The sequence below is a fragment of the Bombina bombina genome, chromosome 8, assembly GCF_027579735.1.
Source record: "Bombina bombina isolate aBomBom1 chromosome 8, aBomBom1.pri, whole genome shotgun sequence".
Classification (NCBI taxonomy): domain Eukaryota; kingdom Metazoa; phylum Chordata; class Amphibia; order Anura; family Bombinatoridae; genus Bombina; species Bombina bombina.
The window spans coordinates 168,351,188-168,367,310 of NC_069506.1; the positions used below are offsets into that span (position 1 = coordinate 168,351,188).

At 37.5% G+C, this 16,123-nt stretch overlaps 1 protein-coding gene across 1 annotated transcript in view; it reads left to right on the plus strand.

Annotated features, from left to right (window-relative positions):
* The first annotated feature begins 510 nt into the window (after nt 1-510).
* The window catches only part of LOC128638625 (galactoside alpha-(1,2)-fucosyltransferase 2), a 425,415-nt gene continuing 409,802 nt past the window's right edge, over nt 511-16,123 (plus strand). The window contains exon 1 of the mRNA XM_053690693.1: nt 511-604. The gene's annotated coding sequence lies outside the window, so the exon portion shown is untranslated. The remainder of the gene's footprint in view (nt 605-16,123) is intronic.

Below are 16,123 nucleotides of genomic sequence, written 5' to 3' on the forward strand. Positions count from 1 at the left end.
AAAATAAGTTGTGCAGTTTTCTAGTTATGCACAGATACCAACAGAAGTTTGTTGTCTTTGTGTCTTTCTTTTTAGTCTAATACAATTTGTTCTACAGTGCACTTGTATTGAGATGCTACTTGTGTGTGTGCATCATTTAAATCTGATAAATTTTCATGCACTGTCAGTTTTAAATCGCTTTTGTTTATTTATGCTGATGTTATGAGAACAGTTCATTCCAAATCTAATTGTGATCAGTAAAGCTTCCAAATATCAACAAAGCAGTTTGTCATCACCATCTGTACAATAAGTGAACGCTGCATTGTGTTGTGGTGGGTTAGTGTGGTTCACATTAGCTTTTTCTGCTTGCTCAGGACTTTTTTCTAATGAATTTTCCCTCCCAGTATTTTTTCTAAATCTATTATTCTGTCAATTTACACTTTATTCTGAAAATATACCCTCTTGATAGAGCAAACTTAAACCAACTTTTTTTTTTTTTTTCTTTTTAATCTACATAGATGGGAGCATGTCTGTGGATTAATGGATTATTTCAATGAATAGGGGTAAAAGTCTTGGAGATATCTAAATGAAAACATCTGGCACCTTGATAAGAACATAATATAAGGTAAAGTGAAATATTTTAGTACAATATATTAATGTTACATGAAAAAAGGGAGAAATATTGGCATTGTGATATAATGATAAAGAAAATAATGAGGTTTCAGGATTAACCCTAGAAAACTCGGTGCTGCCCCTTACAAATTGACTATGCCAAAAATAGGAGGGGGCATATCAGCACTCTTTCCTAACGTATTGTGACAGCTGTAATAATCAGCTCTACTATATAAGAGGTAACAAAGTTACAAATAAACTTTAATAATAATCTTTAAAAGAAAGGTGAGAAAAACCTTTCACCAAAAACCCACCACAAAAACTTAAAGGGACATAATACTCATATGCTAAATCACTTGAAACTGACGCAGGATAACTATAAAAAGCTAACAGGAAAATATCACCTGAGCATCTCTATGTAAAAAAGGAAGATATTTTACCTCACAATTTCCTCAGCTCAGCAGAGTAAGTTCTGTGTAAAAAGTTATACTCAGCTGCTGCCCAGCTGCAGTTAAAAAAAATATATAAAAAAATGAAGAAATGAACAGCAGCCAATCAGCATCAGCAGTGCTGAGGTCATGAACTCTTTTACTGTGATCTCATGAGATTTCACTTAACTCTCATGAGATTTCATTGTAAACTTCCTTACACTGAATAGGGAAATAAGATGAGTGTGCACTAAAGCTCGCTCCTTCCGCTGTCCCGGGACAGACATACTGATTTGTTGCTTAGAAATCCTTTACAATGGGATGTGGCTACTGAGAAACTTTTAAGGTAAAATATCTTTCTTTTTTACATAGAGATGTTCAGGTGATATTTTCTAGTCAGCTTTTTACAGCTATACTGCATCACTTTCAAGTGTTTAAACATTTGGGTATTTTGGCCCTTTAAAATTGATAAGGAGCACTGTTGGTTAGTCCCCTGTATTCCTGGCCGATAACTGGAAGCGTTGGCTTCAAGTGCCAGGAGCAACCTACACAGTGATCTTATCAAAAAAAGTTAGAACACAAACGCGTTTCGGCCGCTCCACGGGCCTTTTTCAATGTGTGAATAATTTTGACAAACTGAGTTCAAAATATCATGGCCTTTTAAACCCAATGTTACACATTTTATCCAATTGTCTGATTCTTCAGATGCAAACCCCTAGAGAACCAATTATAATCAATACCGGTTCATCAAGAGGGGCATGGCTACCATCACTATGTACAAATTGGATCAAGACATCACAATGACCTGCAACCAATCACATAGCTTCTCATGAACTTGCCCTCAAAAAGAGCACAGCTAATTTGTTATTGTCTCGTGAGGGGGCGTAACTATAATTGCATGCCTCGTGATTAGTTCCAATCCGGCTAACGTAATAAACTGGGAGGTTTGGATATTCTGAAATACTGGGACCTGTGTTGCACTTCTGTTAATCATGACATTTTTTGTCAATATTTATAGATATCCCCAATGAGAAATTTTTCATAGATCCGATTTAGTGAGGTTAATCAAAGTGGAGGTGTTCATAGCAAAATCAGTTACTTGCATATTCGAGCAACCATCACTTTACTGATCAATTATTATTAGGGTCCGGTTTCATAACTAAAAATAATCAACATATGGTGGTTATTGTATGGGTCAATTGTACTGTCCCATATTAAGGTGGGAAATGTACTTATATTAACTATGATTGTTTGTCATTAAATGGGTATGGGGTGATACTCCTGTTAGTGCTAAATTTGCACACAGTATGTCATCCCTTTTTCTGAACCCTATAACACATATAACAAACATTCTATTGCCCACCATCTTAAGTGCACTACATCTATTTCCTATCTTCAGTTTAAGTAGATGTTAATCAAAGCACTAAGCCTGCTACATATTAGTACAGATTTGAAAATTCTGTTTATCATAAATGCACAATGTTATATATGTATGTGTGTATATATATGTATATATATATGTATATATATATATATATATATATATATATATATATATATATATATATATATATATATATATAAATAAAATATTTGTTAGTTCACATTACTATTTACATTCTTATCATCAGTCTTAGACAATGGTTTTTGGTAAAAGGTTTTTTTCACCTTTCTTTTGAATATTATTATTAAAGTTTATTTTTAACTTCTAGTTACCTCTTATATAGTAGAGCTGATCATTACAGATACCTGTCAAAATACGTTAGGAAAGAGTGCCGATAACCCCCCTCCTGTCCTTCTTTCTACTTTTGGCATAATATATTAATATATCGCAAACCGATCACATCTAACTCCTTACTCCATGCTAGGAGTAACCATCCCCGTCATACGGGGTTTGGGGTGGCCAAGGGACAGTTCATGAGAATAAGGTGGAACTGCTCCTTGGAGGAGGATATTGTGAAAGAGAGTGAAACACTCAAGAGTCTTCTGGCTGAGAGAGGCTACTCACAGAAAACCATTAATAGAGCTCATCTGGAAGTAACTAGAATGGATAGGAGTGAGATATTGAGGGGTAACACCAGACAAAAGAGGGGTTATGACTCAAGTAGACCTACCCTGGTTACTACCTATAGCCCACAGTTTAAGGAAATTACTGACATAGTAAGTAAACATCTGCCTATTTTAACAGCGGAGGATAGTTTGAAGGACTATGTGTCCAAGGGCTGTAATTATGTATCTAAAAGAGCATGCACGATTGGTAACCTGGTGGCACCAAGTGTACCAAGGGAGAAAGATAGGGCCAAAAGTAGTTGGCTCAGTGTGAAAGGGCACTTTAAATGCCATTTCACAAAATGCATAGCTTGCCAATACAGCAGGGTTACATCCACTTTTCAGTCTGCAACAACAAATCGGGTGTTCAATTTGGCTAATTGCACAAATTGTAGAACCCCCTTTGTGGTATATTTGGTAGATTGCACTCAATGTAAGGGGCAGTATATAGGATGTACCACTAGGGAGGTTCGCTCCAGAATCAGAGAGCATCTAAATGACATTTCCCACGATAAAGACAGCTCTGGCCTCTCACAACACTTCATTTCTGTACATGGGGGTGATGTAACTACACTCTCATGGCAGGTAATAGAAAGTGTACATAACCCCCCAAGAGGGGGCGACAGGGTAGCACGGCTGATGCTGCGTGAGGCTTTTTGGATCTTTAAAATGAAGTCGAGAAGACCAAATGGCTATAATATAGAGGGGGATGTGATAAATTTTTGGAGGAAGTAGCAGTTCAGTGATTTTAACAACCTCCTGAAGTTCCCTACTTTAACTAGTTTTGTAGAATCTAGTCATAAATAACATATATGCACTGGTTGAGGGAAGGATAACCTAAAATCTAGTGACTTCAATTAGGTGAATATGATAGGACTGACACTAGTTTAGTTAACTGGAAATTGTTCCCATAAAACTAATTAGGGTACTGGATATTAGCACAACTATATATTTATAAATCATTGAATATGTTAATGGTGTATACATGTAATATAATGTGTACATTTTCACATGTTTCATTTTGAAACTTAAAAGGAGTATATTTGCTAGATTAATATCCAAGATACAGCAGCTGTTAATCAAACTGGATGGGGTTAATTCTATCTTTCTGAAGAACCAATAGGGATAGATGTTCAGGCTTAAGAGGCAGGAAGTAGGGGTAGCTGGTCATGTTCATGATTAAGGAATTGACCGAAACATGTAGGACAGACTGGTTCCTGAAAATGTGCTGTCTATTCTTTTGCTTTTAAACCCTGTTGCCTTTTATGGACACTGCACTTTATAGAAACAATGAAGATTAAAGGTTTATGCTTTTAAGGATCGCAGTGTATTTTTTCTATTTTGTCTCTTTTAATATATTAATGTTGACATAACAATTATCAATGTATTCAGAGTCACAGAATTTGATACATTTGTCAAGATCACTAAACGCATTGTTATCATCCATTGGAAAGATCACTATAAAAACAAACTAATTCTATCTATTCTGGTTTTGAAACATAAAGCGCATTTTGTGAAATACTAGGTTAGAAGCTTAATGAACCATAAGCACAATTTGCACAGTTCTATTGGTAGACATCTATGAGCAGAAAAGCATATATTTTTTTTCCCTGTACTCCATTTTAGCAGAAACAAAAACTACAAATGTAATAGATATTAAAATGCACTCGATCAGATGCAACAAAGCAATAATAAATTGACTTTGATGTTCCTTTTAATTATCCCTGGCAGGCCAGACTTTAAATATGCTCTTGTTTGTGTGGATTAGTGGAAAATATGCATGATTGGCTTATCTGTGCTCATATCTTATATCTGGTTTGTTAGGGAAACTTGAGAACTGGAGATGAGAAACACTGCCCTAAATTCACTAAGGCTGGAATAGTCTCTCCTGTCTCAGGAAGTCCTATGATACTTTAAGGAGCATATTCACTAAAAAGCTGGAAAACAAGAGAGTAAAAAAAAGCCTTATTTGAATAACAATGGAAATGGAGATAGTAGAAAGATCAAATAATTTAGTAAATCTAGCTTTAGTAAATCTTGTGGACAATGACACATATAGGTATATTGCAATGTACTACAACGTATTAATACAAATGTACTGGAGGTTTGTAAGCTTCAGTAAAGAAGGCATCTAAGCAATAAGTACAAATGTCTGTTGCTTTGTATTGTCATGGTTGCATATTGTGTTACCAAATACATGTGCATTCAGATTCAGGCAAATGCAAAAAAATGACAATTTTTACTGTATTCTTTGCATTTGTTTAAAAACTAAAATCAAACAACCCCTTTAAAGGGATATGAAACCCAAAAATGTTATTTTGTGATTCAGACAGAGCATTCAATTTAAAAAAGTTCCCAATATATTTCGATTTTCAAAATTTGCTTAGTTCCCATGGTATTCTTTGTTGAAGCAGTATCAAAAAGGCTGTTGCTCACTAACAGCTAGATTACGAGTTTTGCGTTATGAGTGAAAAAGCCTCATAACGTTGCTTTTTCACTACCGCTGGTATTACGAGTTTTGCAGGTATAGGTCCACTGCACACTTTTTTGGCCGTAAAGTAACTACCGCAGCTTTCAAAAAGTCCTTTTTCAATGGGACTTCCACAGCGCCGGTATTACGAGTTTGCCTGTCCGGCCAAAAAGTGAGCGGTACACCCTATACTGTCAAGATCCATACCGTAAACTGAAAGTCAGTAGTTATGGCTTTTATGTTACAAAGCGGTAACATAAAACTCATAACTAAAGTGCTAAAAAGTAGACTAACACCCTCCCGCATCGCAAACACTAAAATAAAGTTATTAACCCCTAATCTGCCGCTCCAGACATCACCGCCACTATAATAACCATATTAACCCCTAAACCGCCATACTCCTGCATCGCAAACACGGGTTAAATATTACTAACCCCCAATCTGCTGTCCCTAACATTGCCGCAACCTACATTACTGTTATTAACCCCTACTCTGCTGCCCCAAAAATCACAGCCACTATACTAAAGTTATTAACCCCTAAACCTAACACCCACTAACTTTAACATAATTAAAATAAATCTAAATAAAAATTACAATTGATACCTAAATAATTCCTATTTAAAATGAAATACTTACCTGTAAAATAAACCCTAAGCTAGATACAATATAACTAATAGTTACATTGCAGCTATCTTCGGTTTTATTTTTATTTCACAGCTAAGTTTGTATTTATTTTAACTCGGTAGATTAGTTAGTAAATAGTTATTAACTATTTACTAACTACCTAGTTAAAATAAATACAAAGTTACCTGTAAAAATAAAACCTAACCTGAGTTACACTAAACCTAAACTTACACAAAAATTAAATAAATTACATTAATTAAATACAATTAACTAAATTACAAAAAAAATAAACACTAAATTACACAAAATAAAAAAGAAATTATCAAATATTTAAACTAATTACACCTAATCTAATAGCCCAATCAAAATAAAAAAGCCCCCCAAAATAAAAAAAGCCTTAAAAGGGCCATTTGCGGGGCATTGCCCCAAAGAAATGAACTCTTTTACCTGTAAAGAAAATATAAACAACCCACCACCCACACAACCAAAGCCCCCAAATAAAATCCTATCTAAAAAACCTAAGCTCCACATTGCCCTGAAAAGGGCATTTGGATGGACATTGCCCTTAAAAGAGCATTTAGCTCTTTTCCATTGGCCAAAGTCCTAATCTAAAACTAAAACCCACCCAATAAACCCTTAAAAAACCTAACACTAACCCCCGAAGATCCACTTACAGTTTTTGAAGACCGGACATCCATCCTCAACGAAGCCGGGAGAAGTCTTCATCCAAGCGACAAGAAGTCCTCCTCCATGCGGGCAGAAGTCTTCATCCAGACAGCATCTTCTATCTTCATCCTTCCGACGCAGAGCGACTCCATCTTCAAGACATCCGTCGCGGAGCATCCTCTTCTGTCGACGGCTCTTCAAGAATGAAGGTTCCTTTAAGGGATGTCATCCAAGATGGCATCCCTTTAAATTCTGATTGGCTGATAGAATTCTATCAGCCAATCGGAAATAAAAGTGAAAAAATCCTATTGGCTGATGCAATCAGCCAATAGGATTGATCTTGCATTCTATTGGCTGATTGGAACAAATCAGCCAATAGAAAAAGTCTAACCAGCGTATTCAGACCCATTCCTAAGTGTCCAATAGAACCAGACCTCATCTTTAGTTTCCTTAGTACCCAGAGACCAAGATGCTGACTCATACATTGTGTATATAAATTGAATTTTATTTTTAATTTCGGGCCACGGGGGTGCCCCTACCTTCCAGTATCTCGCTATGCATGTTCTTGTTACTGTGCATAAGATTTTGATGAAGGTATTGATTGGTCTATTGTATTTGTGAAGCTGGGTATGAAGTAGTGCTTGTGTGATAGTGAGATGTATTCTTTCATCTAAAATATAACTAACTAACGAGGAGAGCCTTCTCCATATGTTTTGTATGTCTGTACAATCCCACCACATATGTCTATATGTACCCAGTTCCCCACATCCTCGGTAACATAGTCTGGAACCATTAGGGATCATGTGGAGGATCTTAATGGGGTTAGATCCCATCTGTACATTGTTTTTAGGGAATTCTCTTTTAAATCTGCACTCATTAGTCCTCTACCCACTGAGGTGAACACCTCATTCCACTCATCAGGACAAGTTCTAGATCTGCTTCCCAACGGAGTAGAATTGGGCTTTTAGTAACATCTCCTATTTTTTGCATCGCTATATATATATTCTACTAATGGAGTGTTTTGGCCTATTTTCTTCTAAACAGATAGTTTCCAACAGGGTTTTATGTCTGTCTGCCTTTAGTTTAAGATATTTATTCATGGAAGAGGAAACCTGTAGGTATAAATACCATTGTAACTTAATAGGGTGTAGTTTGTCCCTTAACAGTAGGAACGTCATAATTTTGTTTTGTATCATTAGGTCTGCCACACGATATAAACCCTTATTTTCCCATTTGTCTATATCTCTACGGAACTCCTTTGGCAATATATATCTAATAGGTATCAGGGCGGATTTAGGTGGCCACATTTCCCTTTTCCTAGCACATTCAGACAATATGTGGGTAGAATTATCCGTCACTAAAGATCTAATTGTTGTTGTTTTATTCACTAGGGTTATCTAATCCCATTATCTAGCATCATTAGATTCTCTTCCCTCCATCTCCGCTTCTAGTTGAATCCATATAGCTTCCCGTTTTGACCTTGCAACCAGAACATCTTGGGCCAGTCTAGCTGTTCTATAGTAATCAAGTAGGATAGGGATTCCCAGGCCTCCTAGAGATCTATGGGCTGTCATTAATTTATGTGACATCCTAGCTGCTTTCTTCCCCTTAATAAATTTTAAAATATCAGATTGTATGCTTGCCAGTTCTGGATGTATGATTTTAATCAGGAGGGCCCTGAAAAGGTAGAGGAGGCGAGGTAGGAAATTCATCTTAATCGCAGAAATTCTCCCTAACCAGGAGAAACCACACTTCTTCCAATTTAGTATGTATTTTCTAATTGACTTGTATAGAGGGGTATAATTCAATTTATATAATTGCTGAATTTTAGTTGTTAGGTGAATACCTAGATATTTTAGGGATTGTTTAGCTGTTCTGATTTCAAAGTTTACCTCTAGTAGTTTTTGGGTATGAGAAGGTATTTCTATAGGGAGCATTTCACATTTGTCTATATTAACGCGAAAGTCAGATATGTCCGCAAATTTGGTCAGCACTTCAAATAAGTTATGGAGGGAGACAAGCGGCTTAGTGATCGTGAGTAAGATATCATCTGCAAAAAGGGTCAATTTATATTCAGAATTTTTTATCTTAACTCCTGAGATATCTGGGTGTGCCCTGAGTCTGGCCGCCAGCGGCTCAACACATAGCACAAACAAAAGAGGGGACAAAGGGCATCCCTACCTTGTACCACTTAGGATGGGGAATGGCTGTGATTTGTATCCTGCAGAGGAAACTTGGGCAGTAGGTGAGTCATATATTGCTTTCAGGGCCATCAGAAACGAACCCTCGAATCCCATATGCGACAGGGACATCTGCATATATTACAAATCAACTCTATTTAACGCCTTCTCCGCATCCAGCGCTAGAAGCAGAGAAGGCGTCCTGGTCTCATTCAGAAACTGGATAACGTTTACTAGTCGTCTAATATTATCTGGGGCTTCTCTATCTTTAATGAATCCCACTTGGTCCATATGTATAATTTTGGGCAGTATATGTTTAAGCCTATTGTCCAGAATTTTGGTAAATATTTTTAGATCTTGATTTATGAGGGAAATTGGTCTATAGTTAGAGCATTTCTTGGGATCCCTACCAGGTTTGGTGATGACTACAATTTTGGCTTGTAATAATTCAGGGGGGATAGGATATCCCTCCATAATATGGTTGCAAAATTTGGTAAGATGCGGCACCAGGATGGTTTTAAATAATTTATAATATTCGCCCGGGAAGCCATATGGGCCCATAGCCTTTCCTGGTTTAAGGTTCTTAATTGACAATATAGCCTCCAATTTTGTTATGGGGGCATTCAATGGTTCCCTGTCTGCCTCTGAAATAACAGACAGAGAGGTAGTAGTTAGGAACTCGCTGGTAATGCTTCTCTTACGCCCATTATATAATTCCCCATAGTATTCCGCAAAGGTGTCTACTATCGTCTGCGGGTGGGAAGTATATGTTTTGTCTGGTTTTTCTATGGTTGGTATCGCAGCTTCTTTTTGGCGCTCTCTGATCTTATGTGCCAGGAATTTATCTGGTTTATTGGCATATATAAAATATTGGCCTTTAAATCTGGTAATAGCTCTACTGGCTTAAATATTCAGTTGTTTTGCTAGGGTCGCTTTCTTATTCTGTAGGGTTAGTAGGATGGATTCCCTCTTGGTCATTTTGTGTTGTTTCTCTAATATATCTATGTCTTTGTATAGTTGGGCTAGCCGAGTCTTATTTTGTCTAGTTTTGTGGACTTTTTCCTGAATAAGTAGTCCCCTAATGGAAGTAGAGTCTGTGTTTATCTGCCAATATTCATTGATATGTTGGGATGTGTTAGAGAAAGATATTGGGTCTTTGTGGACTGTAGGGTCATATGTCCAGGATCTGACCCTGTTGTAATCAGTTACCCCTTGGAGTTTAAGTGATAGTATAGAGTGGTCTGACCAGACACGTGGGTGTATGGTAGAGGAAACAAGAACGGGTAATAGTATCTGACTGGTATATATGTGGTCTAACTTAACATATGTCTTGAGTGCTGCTGAGTAAAAAGTAGTATCGGATGTTATGCCATTTAAATGGACCCAAGTGTCTAGCAGAGAATGTGAAGAGACAGAGCTCTGTATTGACTTAACTATACTGATGCATCTAAGCTCCTTATTGGAGGAGGGGTTAGGTAATTTAGTCAATGATTTAGACATGGAGACATTAAAAGCCCCAGCCAGTATTATTCTAGACTGAGACCATTGTGTCAAAATGTGGGCAATATTCTCAAAGAACACATGTTGACCTTCATTGGGTGCGTAAACGTTGCACAGTATTATCTCTGTGTTATTAAATTGTCCCTTCACTATAAGATATCTGCCCTCTGTGTCCGCTATCGTGGACTCATGGGTAAAGTTTACCGTGGCATGAAGGAGAATAGAAACTCCCCTTTTCTTAGCTTCTGCCGTAGCATGATAGTGTTTTGTATATCGGTGGGCCCAGTATCGTGGTATTTGAGGTTTAACAAAGTGGGTTTCTTGAAGGAACAGAATATCTGCTCTGATGGAACTGTATTGGTTTATTGCAGTGCATCGCTTAATGTCTGTATTCAGTCCCCTAACATTATGTGAAACTATATGTAATGTATGCATTATTTACCTGTTCAAATGGGAGTAGCTTATATACCTGACTTTTAGGTCGAATGTGTAGGTTTGGTTCTTACATACCGGTATGTGAGGTATAAAATACCTGAAGTTTAGTGGTGGGTCTCCCAGAGTTCTGACATTCTTCAACAAAAAACAACAAATTAATAACATTAAGTTAACATATAAATAAAACAATTGACCAAAATAATGAAACCTCTAACATTCAGCGAAAAAGGCTGCTACTGGCGCAGCGTGTGTACATCGGATTAACATACGTCATATTGCAAGTCTGAGATATTGTTACTTCTACTTCTGATGATCCCATATTGACTTATCTCAGAGCTAAAGTGAAAAAATAAACTCTAACCTATTATCAGATAACATTTTAAGGAAAACATTGCAGATTGATTGAACATAGTAAAAGGATACACTGAATGAATATTCCTGGAGACCAGAGATGTAGTTTCTGAGGGGTTGTTTTTCAGCCCTCAGATGTAAGAAAAGTAATCCTAGAGTCGTCTTTTTTGAGTTAAGTTTTAAGTTTTTTGTCTCTTGCGGTTTACTTTGGACCATTTAGGTATAGTAGTGTGCGTCTTCTTCTTTGGTGTCAGTTCTGAGGATCTTGCTTGAGTTGATGATGGGAGTGTTGTGGTCTCCAGACCTAGAACACCACATACCTTGTCAATATCTTCTAGTTCCCTGATAGTGATAACTTTGGAATCTTTGGTGATGTAGAGTGCACATGGGAACCCCAATTTATAGGGAATTTGATGTTTACGAAGAAGTGAAGTTAGCGGCCTCATACTGTTCCTCCGCTGTAGAGTTCGCAGGCTGAGGTCCAGAAAGAATTGCACTAGATTGCCTTGGAATTTAAATATCAGATTCTTCAGAGAGGCCCGTAGAATCTTTTCTTTGTATTGGAACAGAGCAAGTTTAATTATAACATCTCTAGGTGGTAGTCCTTCTTTGGGTTTAGGCTTGAGGGCCCTATGGGCTCTTTCATTCCCCATACAGTAGTTTTCAGGTTCACCTGTGATTTGATGGCACAACTGGGCTACATAAGACAGGAGGTCTTTATTGGAAATTGATTCAGATATTCCTTTCAGTCTTACATTAGATCTCCTACTCCTATTCTCCAGATCTTCCATTTTGTCCTGCATTTCATTAAGCACTAAGCAGCTGTTGTTGTGACACCACCGACTGAGAGACTTCATTGAGGTCTTCTACTATGGAATCTGTATGTTCTTCCAGGGAGTCAATCCTGCCACCCAGATCAGCGATCTCGGTTTTGATTTTGGATAGGCTGTTAGAGACTGAAGTGTGGATGTTATCTATCTTATTCCATAGCTTCTCAAAACTTACAGAAATTTCCTTTTTAGAGACTAGGGCTTTAAGGTCCGCCCTGGTTGCAGGGGATGATTCTTCTTCCACTGGATTAGCCTCAGTATCTAGCTCCTCTGGTTCTTCTGATGATCTTTCCGTAGAGTTTGGGGGTTTTGAGCCCTGGGATGCTTTAAAAAAGGTGTTCATGCTGGTTAATTTAGAAGGCTTGTCTCCCTTTGTCGCCCTCCTAGAGGACATCTCTGAAAGTGTTTTCTTGTTTTTGTGTAATCAAGTCTGGACCACCTCACAATCCCTCTTTAGGCCGTGGAGATAGAATCCTTCTGGCAGTATATTTCTACCAATTTAGTGCCCTGATATATAGAACATCTGGATGTAAGGATTAGCGGGAGAGGTATTGAGTGCCGTTCAATGTGGCGAAAGCACTTGTATATAGATATATATGTATTGTTGATATCACCTAGTGTCTAAACATCCTGGTTATTATCTTCTTCTTTCTGGTATCATGACCTTATCCTTGCTGGTCTCTTGCATGAATTCCTTAGTGAAGCATTGCTCATATAGTTAGAATTGTGTATAAGCATCTAGAACCCATGTCACTGTGACATCAATCAGGTTTCTAAGTTTAAAACATCTACTTCAGCTACTATTTGGGCCATTTTAGGGTTGTGGAGCCTTGCAGGGCAGTTAGTAGATTGCGAAAGTAATAATATGCAGTGTCGTGGAAGGGGTGTTAGGCCTGCATCACCTTTACATCCACCCTCACCTTCTTTTACTTGAAAAATACTCTCCTCTGCTCACTCTCTCTTTTAGAAGGTTTTGTATTTCCCCCCTGCTGCTCTTCTAATGTGTAGTTCTATTTTACATCTGTTTTTGGTGTTGTCTTTGGTGCTTTATTACTTACAAGACTCCACATCCCCGGACTTTCCTAGTAATTTGCCAGTTCTGTTCTCTGTTATGCCACACGTTTGCTCAGATCGACTTAAAACCAGCTCCGGATTGATGAGTATGATGTAGCTTCTATCCCAGAGCCTTTTCTAATCCAAATACTCCTTTTTTTGTGTCCCAAAACACTGTTAATTATCGATTTTTACGGAGCTTAGCAGTTTAGCTTCTGCTCAAGGTGTTGGCAAACTCCACCCCCCTATAATACATATTTTAACGGGACAGTCTACTTGAAAATGTTTATTGTTTAAAAAGATGGCTAATCCCTTTATTACCCATTCCCCAGTTTTGCATAACCAACACTTTTATATTAATACACTTTTTTTTTTTTTTTTTTGAAGCTTACATAATTTATTCTTAAAGGGACAGTTTAATGAAAAATATACTTTCGTGATTCAGATAGGGCATGTAATTTTTTTATTTTTTTTCAAAAAAGCTTTATTGATGTAAATTCAAGATATAAACATACATAAATCAGAAAAATATAAAAAGAATGTACAACATTATATAGACATCTTGATGTTGTTCTTCCATTTACAAGCATCTACTCTATGTCCATTTTGGACTACAGATGTAAATGGATATGCTATAGGCAATACAATTACAATCAACAGAATATATGTGCAAACTGTGAGGATATCTAAGAAGGAGATAGCAGGGGGAGAGAAAGAGGGGGAGTGATAAAGAAGCGAGAAAGAGGAGGTGAGAGAGAGGAGAAAAAAAAAAGAGGGGAGAAGGAAGGGAATGGGTATTTAGCTCATATTGTCTTATTCCAGGTTCCCAAAATCAATTCATGGGTTTCTAATTTTTCTATTTTAAGATAATGATATCTTTCTAAGGTAATGATCTCTGAGACTTGGTGTTTCCATTCAAGTATAGATGGAACACATTGTTTCTTCCACCTTTGGGGTATGAGTTGTTTTGCGCCTGTTAGCATTATCAGGAGGAGAGCTAGTTTGGTAGGGTCTTTTAATTTAGGTAGAGAGCAAAACAGGATGCTCTCTGGCGAGTTTGGTATGTGAGTTCCTAGCAAATCTGATATGTAAGTAAAAACTTCTGACCAGAACTTTTGTAATCTGGGGCAGGACCACCAGATATGGACCAGGGTGCCTTCCTCGTCGCAACCTCTCCAACACTTGTTGTTTGCTGAGGGATATATTTTATGGATCCTCGAAGGGGTCAGGTACCAGCAACTCAAGAATTTTATGTGAATTTCTTGTATAGTAGCAGATACAGAGGAACGCTTTGTAAGTGTAAAGGCGCTAATCCAAGAGTCGCAATCTATTTCATGTTGTAATTCTCTATTCCAAGCTAGTGTATAAGATGGGAGTGTAGTGGGATCGTCTAGCAGAGTCAGTTTATATAGTAAGGATATTAGGTGTCTGGAGGTATCTGTTAGGGTGCAAAGTTTTTCGAAGGGTGTGAGTCCCCTTCCCATATCCTTCCTGTGTTTGTGATGAGAGATGTAATGGCGTAGTTGGCTGTATCTAAGCCACGAAGAGAAAATTTCCTTGTGAGTTTCCATTAATTGAGCTTGTGATTTATTGGTGTTGTTTTCGGTGAGGAACTGCATAGTTCCTGTTTTGAGGTTATATGGTTGCTTAACATGGAATCCCATCTTCCAGTATGGGAGATCCATGTTTTCAATTATGGGAGTAAGTGGGGACCGCCTGGTTGAGGTTTGTGTGCTAGTAGCTAAAAGTTTATCCCATTCAGCTAGAGTTTCGGCAGTTATTGTGTATTTATGTAACTGTTTTGGTCTATGTGATGGGAGGGACCATGCCAATGTGCCTACATTATTCCTCTGGACCACCTCACAATCCCTCTTTAGGCCGTGGAGATAGAATCCTTCTGGCAGTATATTTCTACCAATTTAGTGCCCTGATATATAGAAAATCTGGATGTAAGGATTAGCGGGAGAGGTATTGAGTGCCGTTCAATGTGGCAGGAGCACTTGTATATAGATATATATGTATTGTTGATATCACCTAGTATCTAAACATCCTGGTTATTATCTTCTTTCTGGTATCATGACATTATCCTTGCTGGTCTCTTGCATGAATTCCTTAGTGAAGCATTGCTCATATAGTTAGAATTGTGTATAAGCATCTAGAACCCATGTCACTGTGACATTACAATCAATCAGGTTTCTAAGTTTAAAACCTCTACTTCAGCTACTATTTGGGCCATTTTAGGGTTGTGGAGCCTTGCAGGGCAGTTAGTAGATTGCGAAAGTAATAATAATAATATGCAGTGTCGTGGAAGGGGTGTTAGGCCTGCATCACCTTTACATCCACCCTCACCTTCTTTTACTTGAAAAATACTCTCCTCTGCTCACTCTCTCTTTTAGAAGGTTTTGTATTTCCCCCCTGCTGCTCTTCTAATTTGTAGTTCTATTTTACATCTGTTTTTGGTGTTGTCTTTGGTGCTTTATTACTTACAAGACTCCACATCCCCGGACTTTCCTAGTAATTTGCCAGTTCTGTTCTCTGTTATGCCACACGTTTGCTCAGATCGACTTAAAACCAGCTCCGGATTGATGAGTATGATGTAGCTTCTATCCCAGAGCCTTTTCTAATCCAAATACTCCTTTTTTTGTGTCCCAAAACACTGTTAATTATCGATTTTTACGGAGCTTAGCAGTTTAGCTTCTGCTCAAGGTGTTGGCAAACTCCACCCCCCTATAATACATATTTTAACGGGACAGTCTACTTGAAAATGTTTATTGTTTAAAAAGATGGCTAATCCCTTTATTACCCATTCCCCAGTTTTGCATAACCAACACTTTTATATTAATACACTTTTTTTTTTTTTTTTTTTTGAAGCTTACATAATTTATTCTTAAAGGGACAGTTTAATGAAAAATATACTTTCGTGATTCAGATAGGGCATGTAATTTT